The sequence below is a fragment of the Hirundo rustica genome, chromosome 3 (assembly GCF_015227805.2).
Source record: "Hirundo rustica isolate bHirRus1 chromosome 3, bHirRus1.pri.v3, whole genome shotgun sequence".
Classification (NCBI taxonomy): Eukaryota; Metazoa; Chordata; class Aves; order Passeriformes; family Hirundinidae; genus Hirundo; species Hirundo rustica.
In genome coordinates, this window is record NC_053452.1 from 49721089 (window position 1) to 49734686 (window position 13598).

Genomic DNA, 13598 nt, shown 5'->3' on the forward strand with positions numbered 1-13598 from the left:
TTTAGGTAATTTCACACCTTTTTTAAAAAAGTTTTTCCTCCCGGCCTTTCTCAGGAGGAAAGTGTCTGCCTGGTTATGATTTCAGATGTCTTTCTAACAAATGTGAGATCCAAATCAATGCAAAATTCAGTATCCAGGGATGTCTTGTAAATTTTTTACACTCTCTAAGGAGTATAGACTCCATGAAGTGATAAATAGAGCAGATTTATACAGACATTCAGCAGTTTTCATCTCTGGCTAGAAAAGCTGTTAATAAGCTAAGAGTGATTCTTTCTACATTGAAAAATAAGTAACTGATTGCTTTTATAACTCAATATTAAAAAAATTTCAGCAGAAGTGCTTCATGCCAACTGCTAAGCAGGGAGACTGGAAGAATGTGGTCCAGAAGACAAAGGGCCTGATCTCCCTTCAGCAGAAACTCATCTCACAAATGGCTCCCTTGCCACAAGCCTGTGCCCTCCAAGCAATGGCATGCAATAGTCAAAGGCAGCTGGTTTCCTTTCCTTACAGACAGGGCACACGTCTCAAATCTTGAAGGTTTCCCGGGCATCCGCTCTTGTGAAACCCAATGACAAATTTGGGTCTCAGGGCAATGGGGATGCTCCCAAATAGTGAATGAGAAGTCAGCTGAATGTCTTCTTTGCTAAGCAACATGAGTGTTCAGTCCTGGAAAATGTTTAAAATCATTCCTGTATTTATTTTCTAACTGAAAAAAATGTACTTAGGGTGCCCCCTAGGCCAAAATGCTACACAGTATTTACAACATCTGCTTACATCATTCTATCCAGTTAGATTAATTTTGATAAAACTCCCTTGCCTTGAAATCCCCTGATTTCCCTGAAATCATCCCCTGAGAAACAACATGAGTAAATAGATAAATCTCTGCTGGGACTTGCATACCAACAAGCTTACGCTACACCAGGCCAAAAAGAAAAGTGCATTTCAAAGTCAAAGGTCCACAGTTCCTGAGCTTCAGACTCTCAATTTAAAATCCACAGACTTCTAATTTAATTTGGAAATGTCAGTCTGAATCATTCTGGCTGAACTCACCAGACAGGGACTTATATAAGTGTGAAAGGAGAGACAGTACCTTGGATATATGGGATTTTATACAGATTAACGAGACAGGTCTACTTAATTAGATTGTAACTAACAGTGAATTTAACAAGAAGTCACCATCCCTTATGGACACAGATTTGGTACTCTGTGGGAAGTACGGCAGCTGAAGCATCACCTAGCCAAATTTTCCAGTGATTTTCAGGGACAGCTCCATGTAAAGCCATCTGCAGGAATTCAGTCTGGTACCAGCAAAAACTGGTAACACCTTCATATGGAAAGGAAGTCCTTGCTGTGGAGATGAGGGAAAGGTGTTCCTGCTCTGTCCTGCCATCTCGGCTTTCAGGCTGCAGCCAAGGGTGAGAAAGACCTTATGCTGCAGATTGCTGTTACAAAAGGAACAAGGAACTTGTGAGGATCTAAAGTTTACTCAAACTGTACAATGTAACAGCACATTTGTTGTTACAAATATTTGTGACACAAATATTACAGAATATTTGTGTCCTTCATTTCTCCACACAGAACCCTTACAGATAATTTGTAAAACATAAAGAAGGAAAAAAAATTAAAAATCACAAATATCAGAGATGGAAAAGGCCACCAGTCCTTTCAAAATGAGAATCTTTTACACATGACCAAGAGGAAGTTTTACAAATATCAGTTTAGCAATTAAACAATGTGTGACAAATACCTGACATACTTTAAAGAACCTTTAATGTGCTAAAAAAAAAAAAAAAAAAAGAAAAAAAAAAAGCTCAAATTAACATGCAGAATACCTCCAAATGTTAATTTTTCCATTTTCAGTCTGTCACTGCTTATTCTTTGTCAGCTTCCCTAAATACCTATTTTTGAAGACTGCAATAGCAAATAAAACAAGGAGAAATGGAATTTCTTAAATATTAGTAGGATTTTGTGGTGACCTCTAACTGAAATGATCTCATTTTCTACACTGCACCTCCTCTGTGCATTTGCAATTGTTCAGGATGGATGGAAAGGACGCCTTAAAATTACTGCCAGCAAACTGGTCAGGTTTATTCACTTTTTTCTCGCTATACCTGATTGTAAATTAAGTCAGAGATGTCAGCTAGGGAAACTTCCAGCCTATTGTTCTATTTTCGCAATAATTTTTTTTCACTATTTTTTAAATGTAGGTAATATGAAAGAATAGCGCATCCTTGTGTAGTAGCTGAATAAAATAATGCAAATCCGTGCTGGTTTTGGCTGGGATAGAGTTAATTTTCTTCACAGTAGCTGGTGCAGGGCTGTGGTTTGGATTTGTGCTGGAAACAATGCAGAGATAATGCAGAGATAACACAGAGATAATACAGAGATGTCTTTGCTGCTGCTGGGCAGGGCTTACACGGAGCCAAGGCCTTTTCTGTCTCTCACCCCGCTCCACCAGCGAGGACACTGGGTGCGCACAAGGATTTTGGAGGGGATGCAGCTGGGACAGCTGACCCCAAGTGACCAGAGGGATATTCCAAACAATACAACATCATGCTCAGCATATAGAGCTGGAGGAAGGAGGAAGGAGGGGACATTTGGAGGAAAGGTGTTTTTCTTCACAAGTGACCATTACACATGATAGAGCCCTGCTTTCCCAGGGGTGGCTGGACACCTATCTGCCCATGGGAAGCAGGGAATTAATTCCTTATTCTGCTTTGCTTCTGTGAATGGCTTTTGCTTTCCCTATTAAATTGTCTTCATCTTAACCCATGGGTTTTCTCATAAAATACCAAGTAATACTGTATTCATTTGTAATATATAGCTATTACTTGAAGCAAGATATACACAACAAGGATCTAGATACCCAGAAATAGAATGAGGATATGGTGTAAAAACTACAGTCCTCCAACTATTTGCAAATTACTTGATACATTTGTTCAAAAAGTTGATGCAGAAAAGCACCATTCCTACAAAATGAGAGGATAGGTCACAGCATTATAAAAACCAGTTCTCACTAAGTGCTTAGACATTTTCTGACATCTTCTGTGCTGTAACAAAAAATAAAGAACAATATCCGATAACATACGTTTCTTTAAATACTTATTTATAGTCATCATAAGGAGTTGCCTTGAAAACAGAAATTGCACAGACTTTATCATCTTGACTTTCCATCCAAACAATGCATTTCTGGAAGCATTTCATTACTTCAGGATCTATTAGAATCATTGCTGTAGCTCTCTTTCCCCTCATTTCCCTGGCAGTATGCTGCTGTGGCTTTGATGACACATCAATTGTTTTTTCTCTGTGACTTCCTTCTGGTGAAGTGTCTGCACTGTCTCACTGGCCACCTGCCACTGCAGGGATGTCAAGACCTTGCTCCTCACTGGGCCTGGCTCCTCAGCTAGTTGCTGTAACTGGTTGGTCCTTGGGGTGCTTCAAATCCCGGCATCCCAGCTCCTCCAGAATCAGACATTCTCAGTCTTGTCCACCAATGCAACTCTATTTGACCTAACATTGGATTTATCACAAAAATTGCCTTTATTAAGGCAGGAAAACAAACATCAAGTGTAACATGACCATGGGTGATAAAGTACAGCTGATCCAGCAGCTTGAATTCATTGACTGTGAAAGCCTGTCCTCAGTAAGTACATGCAAATGTTTTTTATCTTGAATTTCCATCAGCTAGTTGCCTTTTGTCATGCTTTCTCAAAGCAGGCAATATTTCATTTATATTTCTAGTCCACTTATGATTAATGGCTCACATTTAGTTCATGGATTACATCACAGAGCTCCAAACATTATACTTGGATGTTTGCTCTCCTGATTATCTTCCTTAACCACTATTAAAAATTTTTTGGCTCTACCTGAGCAAAACATGCTTACAAGGCATTAGCAGACTCTGATTTTCTATAAACGTTGAAGTAACAGTGTTCTGAAATACTAGACCCTCTCATATGCTTTTAATTGGACATTAGGAATCCACCTAAAACTACTAGTTTCTTTAAAAAATCTTACTATTTGTAGCCCTGGGGCTGAATTGAATATTATCAAAAAGGAAGGTCAGGAGCAGTGAAGAAAACTCAGAGAGAAGAGCCTCACTCAGTTAAAGAACACTTTTATCCTCTTTGTCTAAGGAAGTAAAGCCAGCGTGTTAACTGTGCCTATTGCCTCCATAGCCCTTCCTGACAAAATACCAAAAATATTCAGTATGCAATTGCAGAAAAAAAAAAAAAAAATCACTGAAATTTGGAAAGGTCTCAAAAGTAAATACATTTGTGCAAAATTTTGAATGTCAATAGTCAACTAGAGGAAGTAGACTAACAAAAATACCCACACTGCAAGAGAGACAGGTAAAATTCTTCGCTCTGAGGGAAGTGAGGCACAGATATAGGTTTTCCAGAAGAGCTGGGGATGCCCCATCCCAGGAGATGTTTAAGACTAAGTTGAATGGGGCTTTGAGCAACCTGGTCCAATGGAAGTTGTCCCAGACTAGGGCAGGGGGCTTAGATCTAGATGGTCTTTAGGGTCCCTTCCAACCCAAAGCATACTATGATTCTATGGAATAACCAGCGGTTGCAATCAGGTGCCCTGGCAGCACAGCTCTGGGACAGCTGCAGAATAAAGTGTCTCTGTCCTGGGGAGGTACAACTGAGTCCTCACATGAGATGACTTCCAGGGGTGCAGGATGGAGCAATAATTAGGCAGGCTGATGATCCATGCCTGATTACTAAGTCTGTGCAGGGAAGTGGGGTCCTCCCAAAACCCCTATTACCTTCACGTATGTAAATCATGTAGATTATTAATTGTAACTCACAAGGCAATTCTTGAAGCTTGTTTAGCAATGAGCAGATGAGGGGACAGAAAGAATACATGGCTGAGTAGCTGCATTGACATACAGCAAATAATGGTAATCAACCTTTGCTTCAATAAATTAAGAGAACTGACTAAAGAGAAAATGTCTAAATAGCAGTTAATTCCATCATTTAGATAATGTCCACATATATATGATGATTCTATGTAAACCGTGTGTCCTTATGGTTTTCAAATTTTCTGTACAAATCTGTTGTGAAAGCACATACTAATTTCATGGCATTGTCTTTATTCTAGAGGATGTTTTCTCAATAAATAGTGTATGTATTTGTTTTCATAGCATATGCTTGGTTTTTGTTTCCTCTTTTCTTAGCAACAACTTCTAAAAAGACTCTTTTTATCACCACTGCACTTTTCATTTAGCTGCAAACCATAAGTCCCCAATAAATTAACCCAAACCAGTTCAACCAATTTGGCAGCTGCTGTCACTACAGTAATAGACAGCTATTGATTTCCATCTCTTTATTTAAATTCAGCTAATACTTGCTTGTGTTGCATATAAGCATCTCAATTCCTATTGTTTCTGATTTCTAAAGGCTTTAGCTGCCTTTTATTTTTCTCTAAATTCCAACCACTGTCAACAGGGGATGCAAATCTGTACATCATTCTTTCTTCTTGCTCTCCTTTACCAGACAATGTAACATGCACCACTCAAATTATACAACATTTTCAATCTCTTTTCAAAATCATCCTAAAATTTGATTCTTCAGCCCAAACCCACATGAAAAGTCTTTGTGTGCTTTCATTTTGTGACTATATGTAAATAGACTGATGACACATGCATAGGACTTAATCTCAAAGAGTATTTGGACATATGCTTAACTCCACTCCCTTTTTACACAGCTTTTAAGTTTGTGCCCTCATTTTCCTTTTTAGAAAATGAGGAGGGTAAGGAGAGGAATCCAGGGATATTGGTGAGAAGACTGCCTTCAGCTTTGAATATGTCTATTTTTAATTTTTTTCATTTATTTCTAATATAGTAAAATTAAAAATTACAGTAAAACTAAAAAAAAAAAACACCCAAACACGTCTACCCAGTAAAAATTCTGAAGAAGAGAGGAAGTACTATTCTATAAAGTGAGGACCACACTTGTTTTCCCTCCATCTCAGCAATGCCTTCCACCTCTGCATATACTTTCTAGTTCAAAACCCTCACAGCTGAAGAGACAAATCTTGGCTCATTAGGTGTTAAAGGAAGACCTGATGCTGCAAGACCAGAGTTCACAGCAGCTCCTTGAGGCTTCAGGGTATGTGTGAGAGTGTGGAAGATCTCTGAGGAGTGTTAGAAAAAGTCTCTTAACATTTCATAGTTGTAAATTGCACATTTTAGAATGCTGAGATAAAACTGCTTCATCTCTTTTTCTGATTTAACTGTCTTGGTTGAAGATATGAAATGTGGGTGAGAGGAAGATGTTATTCAGTTGGATGATATTTTTAATTTCATAGTGTAGATAATGTATTCAGAAACTTTTGCTTTGAAGGCAATCTGCATTCAATTCCAGTAAAGAGTATCAAATCTTTATACAGTTTATAGGATAATTTTGATTAGATGCAGTTCTTACTCTGTGGACAAAAGTGTACAATGTCTACAATAACTATGGTAATTGTGCATTGGAAGTCAGCTGTTCAGGAGAAAGCTATTTGTTTAGCATATATAGTTCAGGCCTGTGAGATGGGGAAGCATCTGCAGTTGAAGGACAAACAATAACGACTGCTTGGGAGAAGATTGTTGTTATGTTAATTCATACGTATCTTAAAGATCACTCAAATTGAAGTTTTCTTGCTCCAAACAAAACTAACTTCACCAGAACCCCTCAGAAATGCAATGCATATATGGGGAACAATCAGCTTGGCTCCTCAGGAAACCACCTTGCCTGTGCAGAAGCAGATGTATAAAAAAGCATATTGCCTGGGAAAGGTCAACACCAAACCACACCAAACTCCCATCAGGTAAAGCCACCCCAAAGAGAAATTTTGGCTGAGTCCAATAAGGCCAAACTGCACAAGCTCTCAAGTCACAAGAAGCTGAAACAAAAAATCTGTAAGGATTTACTTGCTGTAGATGGTGTCTCTATTTCCCTTCTCAAATGATGCTGGGTTTTTGGCTTGAGAGCACGGAGCAAAACTTTTGAAACAAGACCAGCAGCTGCAATAATTCTTCTGCAGTTATCAGGGTAGCAAAGCAAAACAAAACTTGGCATCCAGGGTTACTTTTGGTGGACAACACATAAACAATGATGAGTGGCTGGTTCTCTGCAAATAATCTAACATTTCTGCACTACCAGAGATGTGTCTTCAGGTCTTCTGACATCACACTCCTCAAAAATGCTCTGATCTGTGCCCAGAGCACAACCAGCCCCAGGGCAGCAGCAAGTGCAGGGAGCTCACCTGACTCTTCTCCTTTCTAGGATCCCATCAGCAGCAGCACACGGCCACCCTTCTAATCACTTGGGTTAAAACTGGATTATATGGATATTTCCCACCAGGTCAATCTTTTCTGGAATGCTTCCTGACAAATGTGGTTTCCACATAGGAGTGAAAGGAAAAACCACCCTTGGCCTTGGCACCCTCACTGGTTTCCTTGTGGGTCAGATATTGTAGGGCTCCCGGGGGGCTGGTGGTGCTGGGAAACCCCAGCCGGTTTCTGTCAGTGCAGAGCCTGGCAGCCAGGGTGCCTCCCATTGCCCCAACCCAGCAGGATGACCAGGAAGGGTCAGCCTGGGCTGGTGGTGACCCCGGGGCCCTGGCAGGAACATACCAACTTATGCTTTGGGCAGGAGCCAGAACTGTTGCAAAATTGATCAGCCATAAACAAGATGCTTACCAATCCAGCTGATAAGCATTCCTTGTTTTGCTGATGTCTCTACACGCAACATTGTAGTATTGTTATTTATATCCTATAACATCTTAATCATTTATCACTCTCCATCTGCGCTGCAGACCCAGGATTTCATCAGCTAGGAACATCTGCACGTCCATAAGCATCCCAGGAGAATATTTTTGCAAAATTTTTGTATTATGTTCCTATTGCCTAGAGAAACAAAGCATAGTTAATGAAAAGTAATACTTTGTTGGCAAAAAAGGGAAAATATTTATTTTGTTCTGACCTCATTACTTTTTCTCACAATCATTTTTCAGATAAAAGCCTGTTCTCTCATCTCTCGATAGCTTCCAATTACCTCCTCAATTAAAAAGGTTTATTTTTACTCAAGCAGGGTCATGAAATGTAATATTTCATTGTTTCATTGTGCGACAAGGTGGGTTTTTTTCCCTGAGACTTTGCTCAGTGGTGCACCGTCATTTCTGCTGACTCATTTCCCCTTGTCAGAGAATGTGGATGCTACCAAGCCCAGCTAGGAGGCATGAATGGTCCTGTGGTACACAGACGGGGCACCATGTAGGACAATGCCTTGGAACAAAACCAGTCAAAAAGAAAACCCCTCAGAGCACTGAAGGCAGGAAGGAGATTGGACTGAAGCCTAGTGTATCATCAACATTTGTGTACAAACTTTGGAACTGTAGAGCTACCTAACAGATTACACATCTACCCTAGTGAGAGCACAGTAGACAGAGAATTATTTTCTGTTGTTTTACAGCTAGAACAAAATCCATACATCTCGGTTTGGCTGGATGGGGAAAGACAAAGTAGAGAGTCATAACAAGAAAATATGTACAGTTGCTGGAGATTTAAGAAAAATAATAAAATTTGATTACAAGTTTCTGCAATTTGAAGTGGCAAATATGTATAGAAGTACCAAAATACTTAAATTGGTTGCACTACTTGTGCTGGTGATAAACCACAAACCAGAGCTGCTCATTTTTGTGGGCCATTACATCAGCCCCCATTAGGCTGGGCGCCCAATGGCACTATGTAGGAAAACAAACCAAAACAGATATTTGGAGCCCCAGACTAACTTCTCATTGTTTAGAGCACATTGCATTTCTAAATTTTAGGCCAAAGACAGGCAAAAATATAGTTTGATTAATAAGCTTAAGTGTACACATATTTAGAAGCACAATGACATTTATATCCAGAGAAAACATCCTTTCTCATTAGTTAAGGTTATTGTCTTATTGAGTTAATGTCCCAGGCCGAAGGAAAATCTCAGCTCAGGGATGATTCAGGTGCCTTTCTACTACAGACCTGCTCCAGGGACCCACAGTGTCCCACATGGCAGGGGGTCTAGAGGCTTCTGCTGTCTTAACATTTCTCCCTGAACAGCAGCATCAACTGAGTACCACCACACTCGGGCCTCTCCTGTTCCAGATTTACTGCACCTTTCAGGGAACAGTTGTGAGGTGCCAGCAGCAGCAGAAAGCAGCCAGCTCTGCTGCCCAGCTGAGATCTGCCTCGCTGTAACTCCCCTGTGGCTCAGCGTCGCATCGTGTCCACCTCCGTCGGATAGTGCAGAGAGAAACATCCCTCTGTCTCCCACCAGAAATGCCGCCCGGCACTAACAACATCCAGGTGAGGTGTTACGTCCCCCGAAGCGCCGGGCAGTTTGCCGATGCTTTGGGGTATCTCCTCGGCTCTTCCATGCCCCGTGCAGTCCGTGAGACAGCACTGCCTGCTCCTGCAGCCCAGACCCAGAGCAAATGCTGGGCACAGCCTGCCCCCTCCGAAACCTGCTGCTTTTTCTGACTCAGGGAGTCACCCAAGCAGGTTCAAAGGTGAATTTTGGATAGGTAATTTAATATAATACTCCTCTGAAGAGAATGATTATTAATCATCTGCAATGAAGCTACATCAATCTTTATATACTTGTTTTAACATCAAACCCTGTTAAGCTCAAAGAAAACATCTGCTGAGGCAGATTTTCATCGGTGTTAAATAAATGCATTGATTTCTGGCTTGAGAACTGCAGATCTTTCTATACTTCTAAGTTGATAAATCAAAGAAATAACAAACCTGATAAAGTTCATATTTTCTTTGACAGAAACTACCAAGATTGCTTATCACTTCTTTATGAGGAAAGAGGCCAAAATGAAATAGTTCTGGAAGGCTGCACATTTTTGTTTCAAATTTGATTTGATTTTCCTTTTCTCCATAGTATAAAATTTAGGTAAGAATTTTACAAGCAGTTTTGGTTTGCTTGTTTTTTAATACTACAAAGCAAGTTATGAATTCAAATCTTCTCTTGCCAGAGTGTGAAAATCAGCATTTTTCACTGTCAAGAAATGTATCTCTAATAGATAATGCCTGAAGTATCTCTTTGTTGTGAGCATCCTTCAGATTGCTTTCAAGCCACTGTGCCCTGTGTTTTGTTACAAACATCTATATTTTGAGCTTAAATTTCCAAATGCTTTTACTGATTTTATTATAAACAATTTATTTATTTAATTCCAGTTTTATTAGAAGGTTTGTTTTTCCTCAGGAACTGCAAACTTTTCCTTCATGCATTTTTGTTACATTAGAAAAAAAAGCCTTTTTGAGAGGAATATTGAAGCAATGAAAACAACTTATTTAGGTATATATTTAAATAAATCTAAGAACTGGATTCCAAATCCTACATAGTAACTCTAGATGATGTCCTAGATGCAATGACATGGTTATTTTTTTTTTTTTCCTGCTCTATATTTAGATAGTCTTTTTAACTGTCCTTTTCTCTTGGAAAAAGAGAGATGGGCTTAACTCCCACCAGTGAGAGATCAGCTGCTGCTGTCAGTCCTGAGGTCAGGTGCATCACCTGGTTTTCACAAAAACAGCACGTAGCTCAGCTGAGTGGCAGATGGAGAAGAGTGTACAAGAATTGTGCACACACATGAGCTGAGACAGATGGCCTGCAGTGTGTTATTCTGTGGGGTGCAGGTAGATTTCCCCAGGAGATGCAGAAGGGCACGAGTGATATGTTGAACTTCTCTGTTTTGAGGAAACAGGAAAGAGTGGAAGCTCTGAAGAAGTGAAGATGGGGAGGCTTGCCATCATAGCTCCATGGTGTTTTTCACATGCTGGGTTCTTAGCTTACTGTCTTACATGATTGCTTCTGGCATACAATAACACTCTGCTCTCTGTAGCTCTCCAAAAAAATATTTAAATCCTCCACTCTTTTGCCCAAAGCAGCATTATGCACTGTGGAAGGTAGCAATTATATGATAACACTTTCAAAGTCCCACTACGATAGTTATATTATTTTCTATTACATATACCAAACACTATGGAAGTTGGGTAGAGCTTAACCTACAAAAATAATTTCCTACCAGGGCACAGAATACTGCTCACGATTTTATTAATCCACAATAGACTGGAATGATATTATGCCTCCACTGGGGTCCATCTTTCCATTTCTGTCACATGGTGATTTTTATCAAAGGAGCTGAATAGATTTTTCCTGCTAGTAACTACCCGGGTAATACATGACTTTGCTGAGGCACAGCACAACACACAGTCTTTGCAGTGGAGGGAATGGAGTCTATCTGCCCTCCATTTTATTCATTTGCTACAAACATTCACATTTCCTGCCAGAACCAATTTGGAGACAAATACAATTCTGATTTTTCTTTTGATTTCTGCTTGCCTTTTAACTAAAAAAGGACTTCAAAATACCACAAAAACTAACGTGCTGTTTTCTCCATCCTCCCTCAAAAAAGAAACCCTTTGCAAAGTAGCAAAAAAAAAAAAAAAAAAAAAAAAAATCAGGCCACCTGATTTTATTTGCTTACTCTTTCTGGACTTTAAGAGCTGCTACTGAAAGCATAGGGGATTTTTTTATTCAGGGGCAAGAGAGGCTATGTTCTCAAGTATGGTCAAAAAAAATCATATGGTCTTATTTTATGTCATATTCTCTTATCTTTATAGAGTTCCTTTTTATTTTGTTAGATTAAATGGCAATTATCGTCTTTCATGCACTGAAGTTCTATAGAACAGGAGAAAAACTACTGGGTGCTAATCACTAGGATCCTTCGTCATTAGCCGCTGAATAGAAACGGGGATTTTTCTACGTGCTCTAAACCTTATTTCAAAAGATAGGCTTGTAAGTGGCTAGACAGAAAAGCAAAACTCCTTCAGACAAAGGACGGACACAGTGGGTGGACGCTCCTTTGTGTCCTTCCAAGAAATGCCTCAAACACCCCTGTGGAGCCACAACAGGGAAGATAACAGTCAAGTGTTTCATGAGATTAGAACAATCTGCCTGGGGAGGTGGTGGTCACCATCCCTGAATTGTTTAAAAAAAGACTGCATGTGGCACTCGGTGCCATGATTTAGTTGAGGTGTTAGGGCTGGGTTGGACTCTATGATCTTGGAGGTCTCTTCCAGCCTAGTGATTCTGTGATATATGCCATGAGATTGGTAGCTAAGAGATTTCCATGAGATGTATGAATGCCGTGCTGAGGGGGAGACGACCCTTATCCCTGCAGTCGGGTGGAAAAGGGGGTGATGCTAAGGTGTCATGGCTCTGCTCTGCCCTTTCACCAGACCCACAGTCTTTGTAATCCCTCTCTTTGTTCCTCTACATAGAAATTGTTACTTTTACATATAAATTGGCTGCCTTGCCCCCATTTATGATGGCAGCATGGTCTCACCTCCGCTTCTTCCAAGAGTAAAAACTGGTGTTTGAAATCCTTCATGACAGAGGCTGAGAATACAACCACCTTACAGACAAATCAACAGGCCTGCTCCTCTTCCTTCCCCAAAGCAGGGACAGCTCTTTGGTAAGATTTGTGCCTCTGACTGTGTCAGGGTATTCTCAAGAACTTCAGAACTAGTGCTCCTGACACTCCAAAGATCTCCATTAGCTTGCTCTATGCTGGATGCCAGACAGATGATCTCTCTCTCTTCCCACCTCTTCTTTCTTTTCTCTCTCTACTTTTTTCCCACCCTCTTCTTTCTCATATGATATTGCAAGTTTTACTAATGTAGCCTTTTGCTAACTGTGTGCCTTCATCTTTGCATTAACAAATGTGAATTTTTCTTCAAATAAAATTGTTACTTGTTAAAGGACCCCTAGTGTTGTTTCACTGCACCTCTACCCAAGGGTATTTTCGAAGCTGAGTCTCTTTCCTCTCCTTCTTGTGTTGAAAAGTCCTAAGGGGTACTGAGTCTTGACCCAACAAGTGGGCAGGGAGAGCTGGGAAGTGACTTCTCAGCTTTAAGCCAGGAGGGATTTGAGCAGTGCCACAACAATGGCTACCTGGGAAAGGGCAGAGCTGTTATCCTGTTCAGAGTTATCTCCTCCTTCCCTCGGCAGAAGGATCATGACAAGGCTGTCTATCCTGAGAACCAGGAAAGATACTTCTTACCAAATGAGAGTCAGAGAAAATGAGAGGCTCAGACAGCTACTGTCATGTAGTGTAGGCACCTTCTTGGGGACATTGGGTTTTCCCCCTCTTCTGAAAGCAGAAACGTTCCTCTCTTGCTTACTAGTTTTCATGACATACAGATGAGAAAATAAAGTTCAGTTTCACAAATGCTTTAAAATATGTCTTTAAAGACCATCATCACTACCAAAGAAAGCAAAAATCCCAACCCACGAGAAGAAATCATTAATAGAAGACAAAGACAATACAGAAATAGAAGAGCTAACTAAAGGGCAAGACTCATTAAGAGACTCATGGCCCTTGCGAACAACCCTGTAAATGAGACTGTGAACAGATCTCACTGAGGCATGAACTGTTGTCCGCTATTTCTACATGAGTTCTGGAAGTGTATAACTTTCTTTCCTGTTTCCCATTGCTGGTGGAATCCAACTTCACCAAGTGGGGGAGGGTGAGCAGCAGTCACTTGTGAG